At 44.9% G+C, this 23209-nt stretch overlaps 1 long non-coding RNA gene across 1 annotated transcript in view; it reads right to left on the bottom strand.

The window, feature by feature from the left end:
• LOC139042361 (uncharacterized) overlaps positions 1–17348 on the bottom strand; it is a 42568-nt gene extending 25220 nt beyond the window's left edge. Inside the window, exon 1 of the long non-coding RNA XR_011499029.1 lies at positions 17249–17348. This is a non-coding gene — a long non-coding RNA (uncharacterized lncRNA). The remainder of the gene's footprint in view (positions 1–17248) is intronic.
• Between the last annotated feature and the right edge of the window lie 5861 nt (positions 17349–23209).

Genomic DNA, 23209 nt, shown 5'->3' with positions numbered 1-23209 from the left:
TCCTTCACAAATATAAACATCTCTTAACAAAGGGTAAGTAAGTTCTACTTTTCAGAGCTTCTCCCATGTCTGCAGCTTTTAAAAGCAACCAGCCCAAAATAATCCTAGTGCCAAAGAAACCTATCTTGGGGTGGCCAATTCCAGTCCCCGACAATATGGAGAAGGCAGGCCTGCCAAACGGAGCCGACTTGGTGTCCTCTTTCCAACGAGCAGCCCACAGCCTCTTCTAGGAGGTCATGGCACACTCTCTCCTGAGGGTCTTTCTTTCTCCTTCTCTTTTGTTTCCTCAGCCATTTGGAAAACCTTTTCCTTCACTCCCCCTCCCCTTTCCCACTACCTCTGTCTCTGTCTCCTTCTCTCCCATCTTCCTTTTGTCACTAACGTTTTATAGGAGGCCCTCCACTTGGCTGGTACTTTTTCCCCCAGGGAACTGATGTTTTGTTCTTTCAAGCTGTTTTTGTTTCCAAGAGACAAAGTACCTACTTTGTGTGTGTTCTCTTGTGTGTGACTAATGAAAGCAGAACAGTTATGAGCTGTATATTTATATTCTTAGAAAGGTTAAATTAGTACCATTTTTAATATAACAATTATATTAGCATAAATTGTTTGCTTCTAAAAAAACCAAACATGTGAAAGCAAGTCATATGGCTGAAATTACAGATGTCCATTGACTGCTACGCCCTTAGACAGTAGAGCTGGTTTTCTCAGTCCAAAACGCTGAGTTATTTTTGTTGCCTGAATGCTTATAAGCTGACTTCCTCTGCCTCCTAAGAGCAAGAGAGTATGTGGGGAGGAGGAAACAGCAAATGTCATCAGGCCAATCATCTTCACCTGCTCCCGTTTCCCATAGCCACTTTCTATGCCGATTCTCTCCACGTTTTTGATACAGTAATTAATATTGGTCATAAGATAGAAGAATTTTAAAACTACAAATTTTGCCATAATTGAACTTTTTTTCTTTTTTTTAAAGATTTTATTTTTCCTTTATCTCCCCAAAGTCCCCAGGTGCATAGTTGCATATTTCTTTTAGTTGTGGGTCCTTCTAGTTGTGGCATGCAGGACGCCGCCTCAGCATGGCTTGATGAGTGGTGCCATGTCCACATCCAGGATCTGAACTGGCAAAACCCTGGGCCCCCGAAGCAGAGTGTGAGAATTTAACCACTCGGCCATGGGGCCAGCTGGTGGACTAACTTTTAATAAACTTCTCCTGGGGAATGAATGAAAGGATGAATGGTGGACTAGTAGATGGATGGATGGTGGACAGAAAGATGAATAGATGATGGATAGATGGATGGATGGTGAATCAATAGAGAGGCATGAATGGCGCATGGATAGATGGACATATGGTAGTTGGATGGATGGTGTGTGGATGAATAGCTGGAGGGATGGTAGATAGACAGATGGATGAGGGTGGATGGGTGGTGGATGTAAGCAGACTCTTGTAGTCAAAGCAGATCATCTGAGGCACGTTAGGTTTGCTTATTTCCAATTAAGTAAGTGCCTGCTTTATGTAAGACATGAAGGTGGTGGATGTTTTGAGACAAAGGAGTAGAAGATATGGTCCAAGCCCTCAAAAAAGTTGCAATCTAATTCAGAAATAAGACAATGTATAACTAAACATAAAATTATGTGGTACAGATTGTTCAGAGAAAATTCAGGTGGGAAAAAAAAAGAATTCCAAGTAAGGAATGGAGTATTCAGGAAAGGTCCTATGGAAGAGACCTCATCTGAGCAAGCGTGTAAAGGACAGATTAGCTTGGACAGTGGGGAGGAGGGGCCATTTCTAGGGAGTAACAAATGCAATTTGGTGGCTCCAAATCACTTCTCTTTTATTATAGCTTTCCACTGTTCAAGGACTTTCGGCAAGAGGAATTATAATTTTATATTTTCTTTAATTGTACACTCAGGCCCTAGCACAATATCTTGCACAAATTAGGATCTCAATTAACAGGAAGTAAATGAATGAGTTTAATTAGTAAACGAAGAGTTAACCCCAAAGTCCCTACCCAGACTGTGGTCTCTTCTGGAGATTGTTGGCGTCAAACAAAGTTCAGCTACCACTCTAGTACGGATTATATCTGATTGGACTTTCCTGCATGAAAGAGCCCTGATAGCAAGTTTACAATATGCATTGGGGATAGGTTGATTAAATAAAATTTGTACCTTAGCAATAATAGAGACAAACCAGTTTCTTTACATTTTTTCCAAGAGGAATCCTTTCATATTTGGAATGGAAAGAAAAGGGCCAAAGGGGAAAAGAGAGTCATGCTTTGACACAATCTTAATTAAATAACTTCACTCCCAGCTTTTCCGAAAAATCAAATCTAATAATATTTTGCCCACGGATTGTTCTTCAAGAGGATAATAACAAATCACTCCACTGGCTTTAGCCTTGCAACCAGCAATGCGCAGTAATTTAATTAGTGGATTGCTGCATCAGCAGTTTAGAGAATGCGAGTGACTACTCTCTGAACTAAACAGGCAGCTCCGTTGGGAAGTGGTAGCTGCCTCCAAAGGTCCAGGGCAGTAAGTGACATGGGGAGTTTGCTGATGACTTCAAGTCTTCTTACGTCGTTGAGCCCTGGATTTCCCAAAGTCCATCTGTTCCGTAAGTCCTGGGTCATTGGAAACTTCTAGTCTAAGGCTGGAGAGAAAATTGAGAAAACAATGGAGACAAAGGAAGGAATGTTGTAGTCTCCAAGAAGGTCCTGCCTCCATCAGGCCTTTGCATTTACTCTTCCCTCCATTTAGAATGCTTGCCCAGCCTCCTCTCACTTACTCACTTTCATCTGGCCCATGCTCAAATGTCACCCCAACAGAGAGACTTTCCCAGGTCACCCCATCTATTTTAACACCCCCCCTCCTCTCCTGACCTCCTTTACTCTCCATTCCCTTACCCTGCCTTATTTTTCCACAGTCCTTATTACCACATGGTATAGATATTTGCCTGTTTGTTGTCAGTCACCTCCCATGAGAGCAGATGGTATAAGAATCTCGGCGCTTGTCAATTGTATTTAATACTTTACCTTTGCCAGTGGCTGGAATGGTGCCTGACACACAGAGGCACCAATATTTGTTTCATGAATATTGGGGTTTTACTTTGCATGTTTAAACTTAAAGAGCTAAGCTGAGAGCAAGAGCCCACTAAGACTTAGAGTTGGCGTTTCCTGAAGATCTGTGTGTGAGGCATTGTGTTAATCGCCGCACCTTCCTTAGCTCATCCAACCCTCACAACAATGCCGTGAAGCAAATATCATTATTATCCCTTTTGTAGCTGAGCAAACTAAGGCGGTCACTGCCTGCTGTATTTCGCGTTCCTGTAGAGGGATTCCACAGGCGGGGCATCATATTCTGGATCATTCCTTTGGCGGCCTGTATATGTTGAAAGTGAGGAACCACCTGAGTAGAGGGGGATGATGATGGTTGTCATACAAAGTACTTACTATGAGTTGGGTACCCTTCTGAGTACATTACCTGTGTTCATTCATTCAATCCTCACCATAGCCCTGTGAAGTAGACCCTGATGACGTCTTCATTTCACAGATCAGGAAAATGAGCCAGAGAGAAGTACTCTGTTCAAATCACACATTCAAGCGAAACGTCAGAGTCCGGCTCCAGGGTCATGTGGAAATGCCATTAAAGATAAGCAGTGGGAGCCTGAAGAAGAGAGCTGCTCCGGACTAGAACCCCTGCCAGCTCCGTAGATCCACCAGGTGGGCCTCAGCAGGCGCTGTTGTCAGCAGGGGTTATGGAGGATCCAGACACAGGAGCATTACTTTGCCCTGAATAAGCATATGCAATATTGACAGAAAACTGCCCATTGAAAAGATTTTTAAAGGTGGAATCTCTTACCAAAGGGGATTTTGATGCCCAATAGTCATCAGAAAAGTGAAAAAATTCACGCTCCATGGAGCTAAAAACTGTCTCCCTAGGGAGATGGGAAAAGCAGTCCCCAAAATAAAAAAGGACACGAGGATAATCATTATGCTAAATAACGTACGTGAGAAAACAAAATTCACCCATTCCCGTGCTTCGAGCTGAGAACTCTTTTGTTTGAATGAGGCTCTTTCACATGCATTTAAGCGATTTTGTTTTCCACTTGAACTGCCTCGAAAAGAGCAAGTCAAAAACAAAAGTTACTGGGGATGGAACGCAATAATACTTGGGGAAAAGTGAAGTTAAATATTATTTAATGCTCAGTTCCCGGGTGGCCACACATAGTTCCCAGCAGGGAGCTCACCCAGCTAAGCTTCAGGAAGCATGTCCAATGGGTTGTGATTCTACACACACGCACACACACACTCTCAATCACTCACGGGGGCGGGGGGCGGGGGTGGGTGTAGTGGGAGGGGAGACACAGAAAGGAAAAGAACAAAAATCGTCTGAGTTCTCTGGGAGCTCCCGGAGTGCAGCTCAGAGACTACAGCTCAGATGTCGTGTCTGTGCTCTTACCACCTTTCTTCAGCCAACTAGAATCTCAATAATTTAAATATTACCAGTTATTATTTGTTGAGCACTTTCAAAGAGCCGAGAGCTATGCTAGGTGCTTTCTGCTTATTACATCATTTAAATTCTCACAACAAGCCCGTGAAACAGAGGAAGGAATTAGGGCTCAGAAAGGTGACCAGGACTTCCCCAGCCTCATGGCTGGTAAGAAGTATGGCTGAGATGTGCACTGTGGCAGACCTCACTGCCAAACCTGTGTTGTCAGCCAGCCTACAGTAGTGGTTAAGAGCCCTTTGGGAGTAGCTTTACCTAGGATCAAATCTCACCCCTGACAAATAGAAATGGCAAGCAATAGGACATATTGGAGTATATGAGGAAGCCATTTGGTATAAACCTAATCCGGCCTGACTTTGCTTTTTCCAAAAGGGCCTGACTGTGGGCGTTGAGCACGCATTGCATATCTGCTTTAAACATTTACTATGGCCAGAACAAATGGCCTTAAGATAAAAGTGCAACTTGCCCCCACATTGGCATTTCCTTAAGGATAAGCATCTTTCCTTAGGCTAGGAACTGATTGCTGTGCTCACCTGTGAACACCCAGCTCACCTGTGACCACCCAGCTCACCTGTGACCACCCAGCTCGAGACAACAGACCTGCCACCCTGCTGTGGCCACCAAGATAGCAGCCCTACCTGCTGTGTCCATCAATCACTGTGCCGACAGAGCAGTCTCGCGACTATTGTAAAAGGGACGTTTCAATCATATGTGAAACATCCTCTTTGAGGGTATATAACCACTCTGTACACCCCACTTCTTCGGTGCCCTTTCTTCCTTCGTGAAGAAAGGCCCCAAGCCATGGTCCTCACATTTTAGCTCAGAATAAACTCACCCAAATTTTCATTTATAGATTGGTTATGGATTATTTTTGTCGACACCCCCAAACATTACAGAATGAGGCCAGGTGAGAAATGATTCCTCAAAATGAAGAGGGGGCCTCTTGGACCAGAAAAGATTTGGAATGCTGGGCGAAGCGACAGAGCCTTTCCAACAGCTGTCGTTCACACGTGGCATGGATGTGTTCAGCAGGGTGCTTTTCTCCTCATCACCAGCACTGAGATGCTTGAAGGGTAGTCAAGGGACACTGTCCAGATGTGATGGCCCCCTGAGGGTCCTGGGCCTTGGGGGTGACTATCTCAAGGCACAAGGACCCTAAAGACAAGTATGCTGCTCAGTGATGTCCCAGGCCACGTCTGCACTGGAAAGAGTGGCTTTTTGCGCATCACCAAAGATGTGATCTTGGGGGACACTGGAATAGGAAATACCAGGCAAATCAAGGAAAGTCAGCTACAGGGTCTTCTTTTCATTTCCTTTTTGGGATGAAGGCAAGAATACTGTCGTATGTTGAGACCTCCCAGAAGCAAATCCTGAGACAATGATTTAAGTGCAAGTCGCTTATTTGGGAGGCGATCCCAGGAACACCAGGAGGAAAGGGAAGAGAAGGGAGTGAATGCAGGGCGTGTTTGTGAGCAGGTTCCACTGGGGGCACCTGGAGTTCACTTCTGCTGAGGACCCCAGGGACCACCTAGACTGTGCCTTAGAGTCAGATACTTATCCACTAAGGCCCAGCCATCATTTTTTGAGAGCTATTCCCAAGGGCGGCTCACTGACATTTCTGGCTCATGAAGAAAGCTCAGAGGGAAAGAAGGACAAGTCAGAGCAGTGTGGGGTATGTGAGGACTGGATGGGCCTGGGGGGTGGGCTAGGCACCAGCAACGCCCACCACACATACAGAAAACTAGTTCTCTACTATGACAAAGGCAATAGCCTTCACGTCAGTAAGAAATTGCTGCAGCTACTTAGCTCCAGCCAGTTGTTGCCCATGCAAGAATGTGGACCGAGCGTTCAAGAGAAAAATTCAAATCTAAGTTTTATTTGAAATCTCTCGATTTTCAAATGTGTTGGTAATGAATTCAAAAATTTTAAAAACATCGTGCAGCCTAAACAAAGCTCATCTGCCGGTCCCACTTTATAGTTTCTGCTACAATAAGTAACGATGCCATTGCCTGGAGTTCATAAAGCACTTGACCCTTTCTTCCATCTGTCACCTCACAAGGCCTTTATCACATCCTAAGGAAGAACCCGTTTCTGAGAGAGCTTCCTGCGTAGAGCTCGTCTCGGTGTTGTCCCACCTGAGAGGCAGAATTCAGGGTGAAGGTCTTTGCCGATACAAAGTTCTGCCAGCTCCACTGTCTTTTGTGCTAAGCCAGCCAATAGTTTTGTGACTCTACCACCCCCTGCAGGTGTGCCCTCTTCAGAGGGGCTGCCTTCGATCAGGGGCTTCTCAAGAGACGAAGTTTTCCTCCTTTTTCTTCACCCACCACATAGAGACAGGAATTTCTCAAGGGCAGATGGCAACCATCAGTTGGTACCTCTCTAGTAGCTCTCACACTGGGAAATTCTGCTTTCATAGCCTTTCAACAGCATTTTAAAAAGAAGGGTTTAACAGTCGCCATGTGAACAATAAAAATGACAGTATTGTTAAAAATGATTCTCCAAACACCCACAAACCACCTTGCACCTCTTTAAACGTCTGGAGAGCTCAGGTCAGGGACAGACTCATTCATTCATTGAACAGATAACTACTAGAGCCCACTGTGTGCTGGCACTGTTCTGGGCACCAGGCTGAACAAGATAGATGAGCCCTCTTCTCTCATGGTGCTTACATCCTTCAGGGAAACCACACCCACACTGGAGGAGTTGAGAAAGTAGCCCCAGCTCAGCATTGACTGGCTATGGGACTTCCTTGACCAGAAGAGGGTAACATCCCCTGACCTGCCCATAGTACATATCTGTGTCAAGGTCAGATGAGGTCACAGGTGTGGAAGGAGAGAGTTGGGAAACTGAGGTAGCCTTCAAGGTAAGGCGTGTTCCTTACTTGCCCTGGCGGTCTCCCCAGCCTGTCCCAGGTGGAGAACGACAACTTCTAATCCCCAGAGAGAAGTGGTTAGGTGGCTCACCAGTGTCTGCCCAGGAGTCAAACCTGGGTGGGATGTCTGCTTGATCAGTGTTTAGAGTTCATGAGAAAACAGACTCCCACCGACAAAGACTCACTGTTTCACAGCAAATTAAGGTGATTTACCCTAAAAATTAGCACTGGGGCATCTAAATCAAAGCCTGCAGTCTTGTGTTTGGATGTTTCTTATAAAAGTGGGCTCAGTGAATATTAGCAGTGTTTAAAAAGGTGAGAGTCAGAAAGTGTCATCTTGGCCACTCTCCATTTTACAGCTGGGAGAATTGGGGTCTGGAGAGAGAAAGTGACTTGTCACAGACTGCCCATCTGGTGAGAACAGAGCAGAACGGGAGCAGGACTTAGTCCCAAGCACTCACCACGACAAATCACAAAAATGACCTTCCATATGAATTGTCTGTCTCCTTCAGTACATTTCTACCAAGCACCTTTTCCATGCACCGTCCTTGGATAAGCACGTGGGACAAGAGCTTTCTTAAAATAAGCTTCCCAGGTGTTTTCAGGGCAATTCTGATTCAGGAGCTCCAAAGTGGGGCCTGGAAATCTGTATTCTAACTAGTGCCCCTGAGTTATTCTGGGAGCCAGGCAAGCTTGACAATACCAACCCAACCAGCCTGGGGTATGGTTCTGAACCAAAGCTGAGAATGCCCATCTTAGAGCACACACCCCCGGGCTCTCCCCCAGTGACACTTCATAATCATCTCATTGTATTTCAAAGCCTTCCTGTATAAGCCTGCTGCAGCTGTGTGCTTGGGGACTTCGTAAGGCCGCTGCTACAGAGGCCCCCGCCGCTGAGCTCAAATCCCAGCTCCCCATGATAGCTGTGTCACCTGGGGGAAAGTCACTTATCTGCTTCAAACCACAAGGGGTCATGACAGTGGAACGACCTCAGAGGGTTGTTGTGAGGATTAAATGGGATGATTCACGTTGTGCACTTAGCACAATTCCCAGCACGTGGGCACACAATGAATGTTCGCTATTGTTTTTATTGTGTGCAGTCTGGCAAACCTACGCTTATCCAGCAGCCTAAAACTCCTTGTAAAGCTACAGTCCCATAGCTTAATGAAGGTAAATAATGTTGGAGTAGAGCATGTCATCAAAAGTTTGTACTAAGCCAGAAAATAAATGCTAAGAGCCCTGTAAATGTAGACTTCCAGTGTCGGACCCTAACAAAGGGAGCCCATTCCACACTGTGAAAACTTCACTCCCCTCCCCACGTCTACACTCCATGTCTTCCTGTATTACTCCCAACTGAGGGATGTTTCCTAGAACAAGCATTCCAGTAAAGGAAGAACTTGGAGTTACCCTTGCACTCAAGACAAGGCACACACTGTGGATTTCTCAGACAACCCCCACATCTTCCAAGTCTATCCAAGAACCATGCTGAACTCACAGAAGTACTCTGAATCAGGCCACCGTTTTAGCGATTTCCTTGGTTAGGGGTTACCATGAGCCATCAATTTTGGTGTTCTGCAAAAAGATTATTCTATTTCAGGGGGTAAGACTATTTCAAAGGAACTAAGAAAATAAACATACTTTCCCTGTATTGAAGCCTCTGCTTTCTTTGAACTTCTCATTTTTAGAATATCTTCACTGATAAGGACAAATGCAATTTTCACCATCAGTGGATCTGAACAGACAATTACATTAAGGCAAATAAGACAGGGTGAAGCCAATGATGTAAATCACATTGTGTGCATCTAATGTGCAAACAAAACCCTCAAATGAAAACGAACCCTCAAAAAGCAGTCAACAATTATTGTCTTGTTTTTTTGCATCTAATCAGGACATACGTTGCATAAACATTCCTCTACCTACCCCTCCACAGAATCACTTGTTGGCATTTGGAGGTCTGCAGAGAGGGGAGAATTCAGCCAATTTTCAAAACGTTTTCCCTAAAGAAACTGCTCGACCCCCCCCCACCTTGGAAAGGGCTTACAGGGCCTAACAGAAAGAATGCCCTCATCATTACAGTGTTTCAGGTTACGAGTCTCCTTCTCCAGCTGGTCCTCACCAAAACCCTATGAGCTTGGCAAGAGCACAGTTTCTTCTCTTTATAATGGAGACAAACCCAAGGTTACAAGTGGTCTCAGCAAGTAGAACGACTGGAATTGGAGTCTTACTTCCCACTGCACCAGGCTGGGTTTGCCTCTGAAGTATTTGCCCAGGTGATGAATGAGTATTAGCCCAAACAGTGGATTCTCCAAGGCCTGATCCGCTCTGACTCTGAGCTGCACGATGATTTAGAGCGAGCAGGGCCTTGGAAAAGGGACAGCAAAAACTGCACTCAGCCTAGCTGAGATTTGCATTTTTCCAAGTGGCGTTTGAGCCAGCCAAGCAGGGGAAGCAAAAGGTCAGGCTCACAGAATGAACTCCATATTGAGCTTTTGTGTGCAGGAGAAAGGGAAAGAAATGATATTCAGGAAAGGAGTGTCGGGGAGACCATGGGGAGGCTAAGATGGAGTGAGGCATGAATGCACATGCAGAGAAAAGCAACAGCCTGCTCTTTAAAACTTCCCCAGTGCTTGGTGTCAAAGAGAGCAGAGAGATCCAAGCTGAAGTGCCTCTGAAAGGAAGCTGGCGGCCCAGTAAGGGGTTATTTGCAGGCGTCTCACACATGGCTTTCAAAATCTGATAAGGCCTGGGGTGCTATCCTACGTTGGGGTGCACTGGTGTCACAAAGCAGAGTAGGCTCTCCATAGCCCACCCCACTGCTTGGCTTTTACGAGCTTCTGCCTCCTCTGGCTGCCAGTGGGGCTGGTGGAGGACATGCATGCTGCTCCTCTGTAGAAGGGGCCAGCATGGGGCCAGCACAGGACAGAAGGAGGAAGAGACTCAGGGAGAGGTTTTCAGACCGGGTGTCTGGGGATATTTGATTTCCTTAGAGAAACAAGGGAGAATCCGTGACAGGGTTCAGACAGAGCAGCCCTGTTTTTTGCTGCTTTATGTATCGTTTCCAGCTAAAAAAATAAAGAGTGGAGAGATGCCAAGAGGGTATCACTGGTGGGGAAAAATAGCTTGCAAACCGCTGTCTACATGCTTACTAAGGCCCCTTCTGGCTCTAAGGTTCCAACATTCCTCCCTTTCCAGTAGAAATGGGTCTGCTTCATTCTCTAACCCGATGCTTTCCCGAAGTGGGATAAACGTATTGGCAGGGATTTAACATGGTACTTGGAAAGCATTGTTTAGCAATTACGCATTTATTTTAGTGGTGTTTCGTGTTTATAGCAACTGATGCCAGTTTTGCATTTATGACAGTGACATGAAATGTCTTTTAAAGTTAATTTATTTACACCTTTAAAAAGCGAGTTGCTTCCATTATTAATATTTAAGTAACAGTATATATTGGACAGGGAGATGGCCAGGAACACGCAGCCTAACTTGCAGCAGTCTGAAACTTGCTGTGCCGACCCCGTCAGTGGAGTCAGCCCAGCACCGGTAGGGAAGCCAGCAGAGTGCCCAGCAGGCGCCCAGACCCACAGAGTCCTAGACCAAGTCACTGTGAAGCAGTGGCCAGCACATGAGAATTCACACTTGGCACTTCACGCCTCCCATCCCAGGGCCAAGGACAGGCTACAGAAGCGAGTCGGAAGAGGAGACGGTCAAGTCCAAGATCCTGCCCACAAAGGGTGGAGTCGAGGAGGCACCATGGGGGGAAGAAAGGAAGAACGACCTTTTGTGAGCTTGTGTCCAACACAAACTCTGCCCTCTAGCCGGGCCCATAACCCTACTATTAACTTTTACCCCCATATTTTTATCTTTTGTGTTTTCCTGCCAGAAATGACCTCTGCTTTCCTCTCTGTCTTTCGGAGCTCAAGCTCTACCTTCTCCATGAAACCTCCCCTGGTCACCCCAATAGGGCAAATGTCCTGGTGCTCCTTTGGCATTTTCCATGCACTGACCCATACTGCTTTACCCTGCTTTTCCCATTGCAGGAAATGCACCCCACTGATGAAGTGTGAGATGATATAAGGGTAAGCTGACTCAACTTTAAATAACATTAAATCATAGAGTAAATCACACCCTTCTTGCTTTTACTTCAGCACAGCTGATCAAGTCAAGAAGAAAGTCTCAGGGCCGGCCCCGTGGCCGAGTGGTTAAGTTTGCACACTCCGCTTCAGCAGCTCAGGGTTTCACCAGTTAGGATCCTAGGCACAGACCCAGCACCACTCATCAGGCCATGCAGAAGCAGTGTCCCACATAGCAGAACTAGAAGGGCCTACAATTAGAATATACAACTATGTACTGGGGGACTTTGGGAAGAAGAAAAAAAAAACAAAAATAGAGGAAGATTGGCAACAGATGTTAGCTCAGGGCCAATCTTTAAATAGAAAAAAAGAAGAAGAAAGTCTCAGTTTGGTACTAAAATGTCTTTAACAACTATAACACTTGCTAATCTCCCTTTTTTAACAAAGAGAGTTCCGGATGAGAACCTTCATCACGTAATAATATCCATCTAGAATTTAATAACATTATTTTGTTTTCGTTATATCCATTTTTAATTAAAGTAAATTATTCTGGGGTTTTGCTTGAAATCATGATTTTTAAGTCAATGTATTTAAATGAAAATCTAATCAATTTAGAGAAAACTATGTGGTAGGTAGCACAGAATAATGCATTTATACATAAGGTACTGGGTGGACATGGCAAGTATTGGTAAGGTGGAATCTGATTGACTGAAGTTTAGAAAACACTGGTCCGACTTTTCTGGGTATGATTAATCTATTCAGCTCCATATGGCAGAGCTCAACCAGGAGGACCAGGAGTCAGTCTGGCACCAGCCTCTCCTGGCTTCTTGAAGCTATCCCTCACCAGGTAGACTCCTTGCTCACAGAACACCCCCTTTCCAGTCCCAACAACATGTCACTCCTCATTCTTCTGCTAGGCATAGTTAGGGTGGAAGTAACAGAAATGAGTACTATCTCAAGCAAAAACAACAAACAACAGCAACAAAAGACAAACAAACAGGGAGGTGAAACAAATTTACTGGAAGGAGAATGAGGACTCACAGAAACAAGAGGAAGCTTCTAATCAGGGCAGCTCCTGAGGACCGAAAAGAGGAAGTGCGAGTTGTCTGACAGGATGGAGCCATCACTACGTGAAAGAGTCCTATTGGACTACCATCTGTGTGTCCCTCTGTCAAGATTCAAAGTCTGCTATGGGGTCTAATTGGCTGAGTCCAAGTCACAAGCCGGTGTGCTGGCTGCCAGGGGGAGGGACGAGGAAAATCAGGGCCTCAGCATCCAGAGCAGGACCACACTCAGTGGGGATGGCTTCCAGCACAGGAGGGGAGAAGCTGAACCACTCAGACGTGACGAGTGTTCCTAAGCCCTCCACACCCCCACCTATGCTCTGCATCTCATCCCTGCCCGGCTTCCTAAAGTTCCTCCCTCTCTCGATCACCCTCTCTTGCAGCTATATTCAACCCCTCCCTCTCTGCCAGCCCTTTGCCTTTAGCCTGTAAACGTGTTTGAATCTCCCCCATCATTAAACACCCTCCTTTATCCATACCCTGCTTATAACCTACCACCTGATCTTTCTGTACCAAGAGCTGAAAAAATGATCTTCACTCACCACCTACATTTCCTCGCCACCCACTCACTGCTCACCCCACGGCAGCCCGACTTCTGCCTCCCTTGCCCGGCACTTCCCTGAAACTATTTCCAAAGTAAGCAATGAACTTCTACTTATTCAATCAAGAAAGCACTTTCCAGTCTTGGCGTCTCTCAGGTGTTGATTACTCTGCTTTCCTGAAACATTTCCATCTTCACTCTGGTGCCCCTTCATCCAATGTTTCATTCAGTAACTGTTCATGAGTCATCATTACATACTGGGGTTCTGTGGGCAGAAGTGGGGATTAATAATAAGCAGGATGGCCAGCGTCCTGCCCTAAAGGCACTAAGAACCTAGTGGGAAGACAAGGAAAAAGGCCAACGCCATAATATTTGATACTGATGTGGTGGATTGGACTGCTCTCCACACTTCTTCACTCCATTCATGCCCTCTGCCTTGTGAATTTGTGCAGCAGAGTATGCTTCCCGGCCCCCTGACTCTGCGCTTGGCCGTGAGACTTGCTTTGGCCCAAGGACTGTGAGCAGACATGACGAAGCCGAGGCTCTAATGAGCTAACACAGCTTGGCTCAGCCCCTTGCACTTCTGCCACCTGAAATGCTGAGAGCATGTCCTAGCACAAGAGACATGAGGAACAGAGCTGCCATCTGCAGCCTGCAGCAGAGCTGCCCCACGTGATGCAGCTACACGTGAGCAAAGAAATTAAATGTTTGTTATAGTGAGCTACTGATACTTGGCAGTTGTTTGTTACACAGCTTTGTAGCAGAATCCTGCCTCACTGTGTGGGATCACCGACCCTGTGCGAGCAGAGAGGTTGGGATCTAATCCTACTGTGGCTGATCAGAGAAGGAGTGTTGATAACTTAGACAAATCAAGAAGGATAAGTAAGAGTTGGCCAAGGGAAAGTGGAAAGTGGGCAGGTGGGCCTCTGGTGGAGGCAGTAACTGCACTGGGATGAGAGAATGCAGCAGGCTTGGAACAGACCCATTGTTCACTCTAGCTGGAGTGTGGACGGCAGGATCCTTTTCATCTGCTTTTCTGGGCAATTTCAGCTACCCCTGTGGCTTGCTTGATCATCTTTATCCTGACTTCTAAATCTACGTCTCCAACTGAGACTTCTCTCGAGCTTCAGGATCTCTTCTCTGATTGCCATTCAAGGGGGCTCTGGTGGTCAACATGTCCTGTGTTTACTTTCTCAGGCCCCTCAGACTTGCTCTTGCTGTGCCCCCAAGTTCACTAACAACCCTCCTGCTCTGCCTCTGCCGCTGCCGGGTGCCCAGAACAGAAAGTTTCACCTCATCTTAGTGTCACTTACCTCTCACCCGACCCACATCCAATAGGTCATAAGGTTCTGTTGAGACCACTTCTTTATCGCCTCAATTTGCTCCCAACTTTCCACACTTCTCTCCACTGCAAACAGTCACAGTGTTAGTGGGCATTTTTTCCCGTGTTCCTGATTTTAGTGAGAATCCTCTAATATATCACCATTAGTAGGATGCATGCTAGAGGTTTCTGATGGCTACTCTTTATCAAATTGAGGAATTTTCCTTCTACGCCTAGCTTACTGAGAGCTTTTTTTTTTAAAGACATGAGTGTGAATTTTATAAATTGGCTTTTTCCTGAATTATTTGAAATGATCAGATAGTGTTTATTTCTCAATCAGTTACTGAAGTAGACATCCTGAAGGCATTCATAATCCATACTTGGTCATTCAAGAACCATGCTTGACATGGTTTTCCTTTAACTCGATGCTTATCTTCATGGAGGAGTGGGTTCTGTCATCATTCTTGCATTGATTTCTCCCAACCAACGTCTCCAACCCTGACTTTCTGCATCTATGTCATAACTGATACTGACTTAGGTCTTCCATTCTTTGTATTATTATAAAACATTACACAAAATACTTGAGTAATACGATAAGCTCATTCCATGAGCTAGAACTCTTGGCATCATTTTCTATAATCCTGAAAGTGTATGTATACTGGATACTGATCATTGTGTATATGCAACAATGGATAATGAAAATTATCTATTCCTTAATGATTTAGTAGAACTGACTTATGAACTGTTTCTCAAATTGCTTTTAAGGTTATATCTTTCATTGCCTTTTCAATTTCTTGCATGATTATTGGTCTTCTCAGGTATTTTTTTAACCTTTAGTGAATTTGATTTTATTAATCAAGTTTAATTAGCTTATCTTCTATTTAATTAATAGAAATTAATCTTCATTAATTTTATTTAGCTTATTTACTTTAACTTGTCATTTTTTCTAGCTTCCTATGTTGAAGATGAGTTCATTAATTTTTAATATTTCTCAGCTTCCAGTACGTGCACTTAAAGCTATACATTTTCCTCTGAGTACCGTATTGGCCATCTCCCACTGGCTTTGATTTGTAGCGCTTTTATTATCATTCATTAAAAATGGCTTGTAACGTCAATTTGGCTATCTTCTATGGCAAGCCATTTCTCATTGTTTTTTGGCTAGTTTTGAACATGTTTCCCTTCCACATATGTAATAGACAAAACGTTTTAAGCTTCCTATTGTGATTTTAATTGGGATTTTATAATTGAGAGTTTACAGTCTAATTGAGAAGAATTAATATTATATTTCCTAAGAAGATGGTATGTTTCTATTTGTTTATGTCTCCTTTTATGTCCATCAGTAAGTTTTAGTGTTTCTTTTACATAGGGCTCGTGTATCTTATTAGGTTTGTTCTTGCTATTGTGAATAGAATCCTTTCCCCTTTATGTTTTATAATTGGTTATTAATGATATATAGGATAACTAACAATTTTTATTTATGGTTCTTGTATTTGACCACATTACTTAACACTCATGAGAATTAATAGTTACTTGGCTTATTCTCTTGAATTTTCTAGATAGGCAATCGAAACATCTGCAAACTATTGCACAAAATAAGTGCTCAATAAGTATTTGTGGAATGAATATTTGTTGAATTTCTGAGCTTACCTTCCAGGCAGTATAGACAATCTTGTGCAACTTGGATGGCCCTCCAGAATCTTGCCCTATGTGAATCTCTCAACTTTTCTGAATACACTCTGAATTTTCCCTACAAATTCTTCGTACCTCCGTCATTTATTTCATCACATTATACAAGCTCTACTCTGCTCTTAAATAATTTAGAAGAACTAGAGTGTAAAAAATCCAAACAATGTTCTCACAAACATTAGGGCCTTGGTGGCAAATACTCTCATATTTCTGAACCACCTTCCGTATCAAACCTAAGCATCAGGAGTAGGAGTAGCCGTATCCTTCCAAAGCGCAAAAGGACGTTGTGGGAAAACGCTTTGCCTCCTCTCAAAAAGCACAGACTGACTTTTTGGCTCTCCCTGCCCTTTCACACACAGACTCTTTCCCCAGAGAACGAGCAGAGAAAGGAAATGCTGAAACTTGCCCCAGCGGCAGCCCCAATCCAGAAGGACTTGAAAGATTTGAGAAATGCAAACTGTCCTTCAAGAGACAAATTTGCTTTTTCTATGTTTGATTTAAGCAATCCAAACTTTAAAAAAAATCACTGAGGGCCAGGGAGGAGAACGGAGGCTGGAAAATGAGCCCTTTGAAAATTCCTCTAGAGAGCCAACTGCAGCCTATTAATATTAACACAAGATACCGCTACCCTTGGAAGCATTTGGAGATTCACAGACTGGCTCTCGGAAACCCTGCTGTGCATGGCTCTTTTTGAATGTTAGGAATAAAACCCACAGCCTCTGAGTTAGGCAGGAAAATGTCCATTTTCCTTTGTGCACACACTTTCATAGGAAGCTGCCTCGGGCATAAAAAAGAAGAAGGAAAATGATGAGCATTCTTAGCCACAGGCTGTTCCTTGGCAAGGAAAATCCTTATTTAAGAATCTTATGAAGTGAAAGATGAACGGAAGACAATGAAAATAAGCTCAAATTCACTGTCGAAAATTATTTCTTTCTGAGATAGACTCAATTACTGATACCACTTGTGGCTTGCAACTATTTGTACCCGAAGTAGTACAGTGAAAGCAGCACCGAATCTCGGACTCTGAACAGAAAACGACTGCAGGGAAGGAAGACTTTAAAAAGTTAGAAGAAAGGAAAATAAGTGCCTCAGCCATTCCCTTCGATACCTAAGGTTTCTTACTAGAAATTCAGACTTGACCTTAAACACAAAGAGATTCTCCCCACTAGGCAGTGAGAATGGGATGGCACTTACAGAGCATCAGCGCACATGGCTACACGGCTCCATCGTGAGTTGTCTCAACAAGGCTGCTTGTTTGCACATCTCTGCCTGCCGTGCTTCCCCACTCCCTCTCAACCTGCTAACTCCTCCCAGTCCTTAAGATCAGCTCAGATATCACTTCCTCCAACAATTCTCCCCTAATCTTCCAGACCCTGCGACTGCTGCTACTGTAGCACCTATCACACAGGGTTATAACTGTCCATTTCATCATCTATCTTTTCCCTGTAGACTCCGTGTCGGCTGGCACTGAGTATAGTTCACCTCACACAGTGCCTGGTGCCTGTGAAAAACTCAATAAATATTTGTTGAATGAATGAACAGGGTATAGACCAGAACAGCATTTCTCGGGGCAAGAAGTCACCCTCTCACCCTAGGGCTGCATTTCTGTTTGAAATGAAAGCATTTTCAAGGTTAAATATATTCTTGGAGTCACATTTAATTGGCCAGCATCCCAAACACTAAATCGTTTAGTTCCAGCAGGAAGATTTTTTCCTCCCTAGGCAAACATTTCCCAAAGAAAAGTAGATGAGGTGACTGTCGGAAGGAAATAAAACTTTATGTGGAACTGCAAAGATGTCCAAACCCTGCCAGAGGGGTCCCACAGGTTTGCCCACTCGGGGATATCTATAAATATTTTTCTCAGTTAGGCTGTTAAGACTAAATTATCTTGAAAACATTTTCTAAACATTGTCACAACTGTTTCCTAATAATGTGTTGCCCTTCCTTCCTTACTCTCCTTTCCAACACAACTGGAGATAAAGGGTGTCCTCTATCTCAGGACTATGTTAGAAATCTTTGCCTTCCTTTTCATCTCTCATAAGAGAAGGCAAAACAATTAAACTTAAGAGTTTGACCAAAAGAATCTTTAACCCTTAAATCAGGTATATTAGTTTGCTAGGGCTGCCATAACAAAGGATCACAACAGAAACGTATTTTCTTAGAATTCTGGACGCTAGAAGTCCTAGATCAAGGTGCTGGCAGGGTAGTCCCCTCTAAGACCTCTCTCCTCAGCTTGTAGATGGCCGTCTTTTCCCTGTGTCTTCACATGGTCTTCTCTCAATGCTTGTTTGTGCCCAAATTTCCTCTTCTTATAAGGACAGTCCTGTTGGAATAGTACCCACCTTAATGACCTTGTTTTACCTTAATTACCTCTTTAAAGACCCTATCTTTGAATACAACCACATTCTGAGGTACTAGGGGTTAGGGCTTTCAGCATATGAATGGGGCTAGGGAAACACAACTCAACCCGTAACATCAGGAAGTAGTTTATTCCCTCAGATGTTTGTGGGCAGAAATGGAAGACCCAGAAGCATAGACTTGTTGGCCACTTTTCTTCAAGAGTAAAAAGGGAAATGGAACCTGTCCATTCGACACAGATGGTCTCCAGTGGGAAGTCCCAAGATAGGAAAATCAGTGATCTGATTCTTCTGTGGTTTCAATGTTCCTCCTCCCCAGTGGAGCAGGAAAAAGATAACTACAGGCTTTCCTGGACTTCGATTTTGGTTTCCCTTTTCTTTTCCATTTCCACAGTAGCAGGACACTGAGGACTCGGGGATGTGAGGGCGGGCCTTTTCGGCCTGTTCCCCAGGACCTAGATGCCTCTGCTATCAGTACATCACTCTCCTCTAGGATCCAGGGTAAGGGTGAGGGGCTGTTTCTCTCTCAGGGAGAGAAAGCAGAATGAAAAGTGACTTTTGAGGTTTGCAAATCATGTCTTCCCTGACTTTGATTAAACACACTCCTGGCGGCTTTGAGCTAGCCCAAACACACCATCACTCTTCACCCAGACACGGAGATTTTTCTGAGCAGATGGGAAAGCAGCCTGTCAGGAACATCACTTACCCTCATTTGATGATTCAGGAAGACTTAGAAAGAAATGTCAGAGATGCCCAGCACGTGGCCCTGCAGTGAACCTCCCTGGTGATTTCTCGTGCCCATCTCATTTCCACCTCTTATGTTCAGAACACCCCGATTTTCCTTCGGGGGAAAACTCCTCATGTTCCTCCTACTGAGAAATTCCCACAGTTCCTGTCTTTTCCAAAAAGATTTGTTTTTTTTTCAGAATTACCTTGGATTCTGTGAACTATTTATATCTCCCACCCTGCCTTCTCTTTCAAACATCACTCATATATCCAACTGCTATTTGATACCTCCACTTAAGTATTTAGCAGACACCTCCAACTCTTATCTAACTGCTGCTCTTCCCCCTAAACTTGCTCCAGCGTGGCCTTCCTCACCTCAGTGGATAGGAGCTCCATTGTGCCAGTTGCTCAGGCCAAAAACCTTGCAGTCATGTCTGACTCTTGTCTTTCCCTCACATCCTGCTGGCTCTCCCTTCAAAGTGCATTCAGAACCCAGCTCCTCACCACCTTCTGGCCACCACCATCTCTTGCAGGATTCACTGCAACTGCCTCATGCTGGGCCTCCTTGTTTCTACAGTCTGCTGCCCGCGGCAGCCAGAGTATATCCTCCAAAATGAAAATCAGAGCGTGTCATTCCCCCGTTCAGACCCTTCAGACTCTCCATTTAACTCAGAGTAAAATCCAAATTCCTTGCCATGGTTGACAAGAGCCCGCAGGGTTTGGAGCCCGTTTACCTCTCTGACTTCCTCTATCGCCACTCTCCCCCAGCTCGCTCTGCTCCAGCACACGGTCCTACTTGCTGCTCCTGGAACATACCAGGCTTGTGTCTCCCCTCAGGAGCTCTGGCTGGCACAGCTAACCCCTCACCAACTTCGAGTCTCCCCTGTCACTGCGTCCCACCCCACTCACACTATTGAAAGTGCTCCCTCTGGTGCTCCTGATCCCTTGCCTTGCTCTGCTTTCATTTGTCCCATATAACTTATCACTTCTCATATATCCTGTAACTTACTTATTTTTCTCTATGGTTTACTGTCTGTCTGCCCACCACTCTTCCCCTTCCTCAACAAGAGACTAGATTCTACAAGCTCAGGGATCTTTGTTGTTTCTCTGAACTATCCCAACACCTAGAATAGTGCTTGGCACATACTAGGTGTTCAATATATAGTTTTTCAGTGAACAATAATAAAGTATATATCCTTCCAATGAATCCCATTTAATTCAACTAGCCCAAGTCTGTTACTGTTGCTTGCAAGCAAAGCACCCCAACTGAGACGATGCCCTGTTCTGAGCACCATGGCCCACAAGGAGAATCAGATATGTTTTTATGCATTTAAGAAAAAGGATCAAAAACAGAAAGAAACAGCAAAGATACAGGCTTTCTGCTTGTCTCTGTATTGAATTCAGTTCTGGACTAAACAACTGGTGCCTTTTGTCCTCCCTGTTGGTAAAGCAGCGGGAAAGTACTAGACTTGGAGCCAGAAGTTCAGCTGGGTGCCTTGACCCTGCTGTCTGTGGACGGTCTGAGCTTGGGCATTACTCGAACTTCCTAGGCCTCAGTTTCCCCATCTGTAAAGCAGAGCTAATAATCCCTATGCCTCAGGGTTGTTGTGAAACTTAAATGAGATAATGAGTGTGACTTGCCCAGCACAGGGCCTGGGCTTGGGAGGAGGGACCCCTGCTCCTTATAGTCAGAGCTGCTCAGCATTGCAGGCACGAGTATGGGCTCTGAGCCAGGCAAACCAATTCAAATCCTGCCTCGACCGCTCACTGTGATGAACCTTGTGGGCATCACCTGGCCCCTCTGAGCGTCTGTTGCCCCATCTTTAAAATGGGGTCATGAGAGCAGCCTGCCTCAGAGGACGAGTGGAGGAATCACTGAGTTCATGCCGGGGAAGTGTTGAGCACCGGGCCTGGCACATGCACAGTGCTCAAAAAATATTTGTAGTTGCTATGTCTGGCACTCAGGAAATGTTCCTTTTCTTTCCTTGTGATGAAAGGTTCAGCGCCTGAGCCAGACCTGTTATTTCTTTTTCTTGGTTGATGCAAATAGTGACATACAACTAGCTCCAACAACCTGGCTCCCCTGGGATATTTTGATGAGATAACAAAAAATTTGTTTCTTGTGTTTCCTACAGCTACAGTCCTATGACTCCTGGCCTGGAACTGTCATAAGCCTGAAACAGGCTTTATGCCCAGTCTTCTTTGAGAGGGAGAGTTTTAGCATGCAATCCTTCCCTTCTCTCTGCAGGCTCCCACTGCCCCACCCCAGCCCAATTCTTCTGCTGCAGCACACTGTGTCCCCATGCTTGAGCGGGCTGCTGAAGCAAGGGCTTATTTTAGCTCCCTTTGGCAGAGCACAGGGCTGTGTATGGAGAAGGCCAGAAGGTAGAGATGCGTGAGAATGGCTCAGGAATGCCTCTGAAATGCTGGCAGCCTGCACCAGGTGCTGTAGGCAAAGGTTACGGCTGCTGTGCCCTCGTGGCTGACTTGGAGTCACAGCTCGTGAAACCCTGCAAGTTGATGAGGAGTCAGAGAGCTAAGGACAGACAAGGATCCCTGTCCATCTTGGATTAGGTCTTTCAGGCTGATAGGAGATGCCAGAGGCAGCAGTTGGCTGCCAAACCTTGTGGCAGCAGCATCATAGCTCCTTTGTCACTTCTGGTTTTGATATGAATCTTGTAAAACAGAGACCCTCCAGCTTGCTAAGGTCTTGGAGTCAAGAATCTACAAAAACAATTTCACCTCAAGCTCCTACAAACATACCATTTCCACAGCCTCTGGCCCCCTGTTCTGACAAGAAGCTTGGACTCTCATAGTCCTCTGCAAACAAATTGGACCCCCTTGAAAACCACTGGGTTCCATCCATCAGCCGTGCAAATGTAGATCTCTGATTGACACAGCAATCATTCATTCAAATCCCAACCAAGCATGTACTTTAAGAAATAACTCATTGTCTTCCTCAGATCCCCTTTCTCACTTAGAGAGGTTCATATAGTCAGGACTCTTGGGTGCAGGTGACAGAAACCCAACGGAAATTGAGTTAAGCGAAAAAGAAGACAGAGTAGTCCTTGTGACTAAAAAGCTTAGTGGTAGTCCAGCTTCAGGCAAGCTGGATTCAAATGTCCAAAAAGCATTATCAGACATTGGTTTTTCCATTTAGGGTCTTTCTTCCATGCCCACTTCTTTCCCAGGCAGGCTGTTTTCATGTGCTATGAGGGTAGGTCCCAGCAGCTCCAACTCCAAGCTTATATCTTTCCACTTTAGCCTCCCCAAGATAGAGAGGTTTTCGTTGTCAATATTTCTAGCAAAACTCCCAGCAAAGGATGGCCATGGCTCTGACTGACCCTGCGTGGGTCACACACTTACCCATGAACCAACCACTGTGGCTAGCGGCACCTAATATTCTTGAGCAATCCACGTTTTAATAGCTGTTATTAATTATCTACTATGTGCCAAGACTTTAACTACATTATCTCTTTATTATCCCATTTTCAGATGATGAAGCAGAATTAAAAAGATTAAATAATTTGCCTTCACATCCCCAATATGGAAAAACCAAAATTTTGGCCCAGTTCTCTTGTACTCCTCAGAGCAAAATCTCCCTGCTGCCCTAGAACTAGTGAACTTGCTCATAGAACATGCATCCATTCCACAAGCATTTATTAAGCACCTTCTGTATGCCAGGCACTGAGCTAAGACACCAGTTATGACTGGAAGAGCACAAGGGCACCTCAGCACTCCGGGAACTCACTTTCTTAAGCCCCACATGGGCCCCTCTGGAAAGTGACCTGGCAGTACTAGGATGACACGGCTCATCAGGTGCTCCAGGGGAGTAGAACGCTCCCAAACAGGAGTACGTCATGTTGGCAGCTTCAGCTCCACCTTTCTGACTCAACCTCAAGGAGCTTGCCCTCTCAGGGAAGACAAAAATGAAAACAGCCTCACAAACTGGTTTGGCCCCAGCCACTTTTTCCTCGTCTTATACGGTATGTTTTTTCTAAACTGGATTCGTTGCCAATATTAAAAAGACAGGACATTTCGCATTCAATGCCACATTTCTGGCTTCTCGTAA

This window comes from Equus asinus, chromosome 28, assembly GCF_041296235.1.
Source record: "Equus asinus isolate D_3611 breed Donkey chromosome 28, EquAss-T2T_v2, whole genome shotgun sequence".
NCBI classification, from domain to species: Eukaryota; Metazoa; Chordata; class Mammalia; order Perissodactyla; family Equidae; genus Equus; species Equus asinus.
This window is presented reverse-complemented; position numbering and strand designations above follow the sequence as displayed.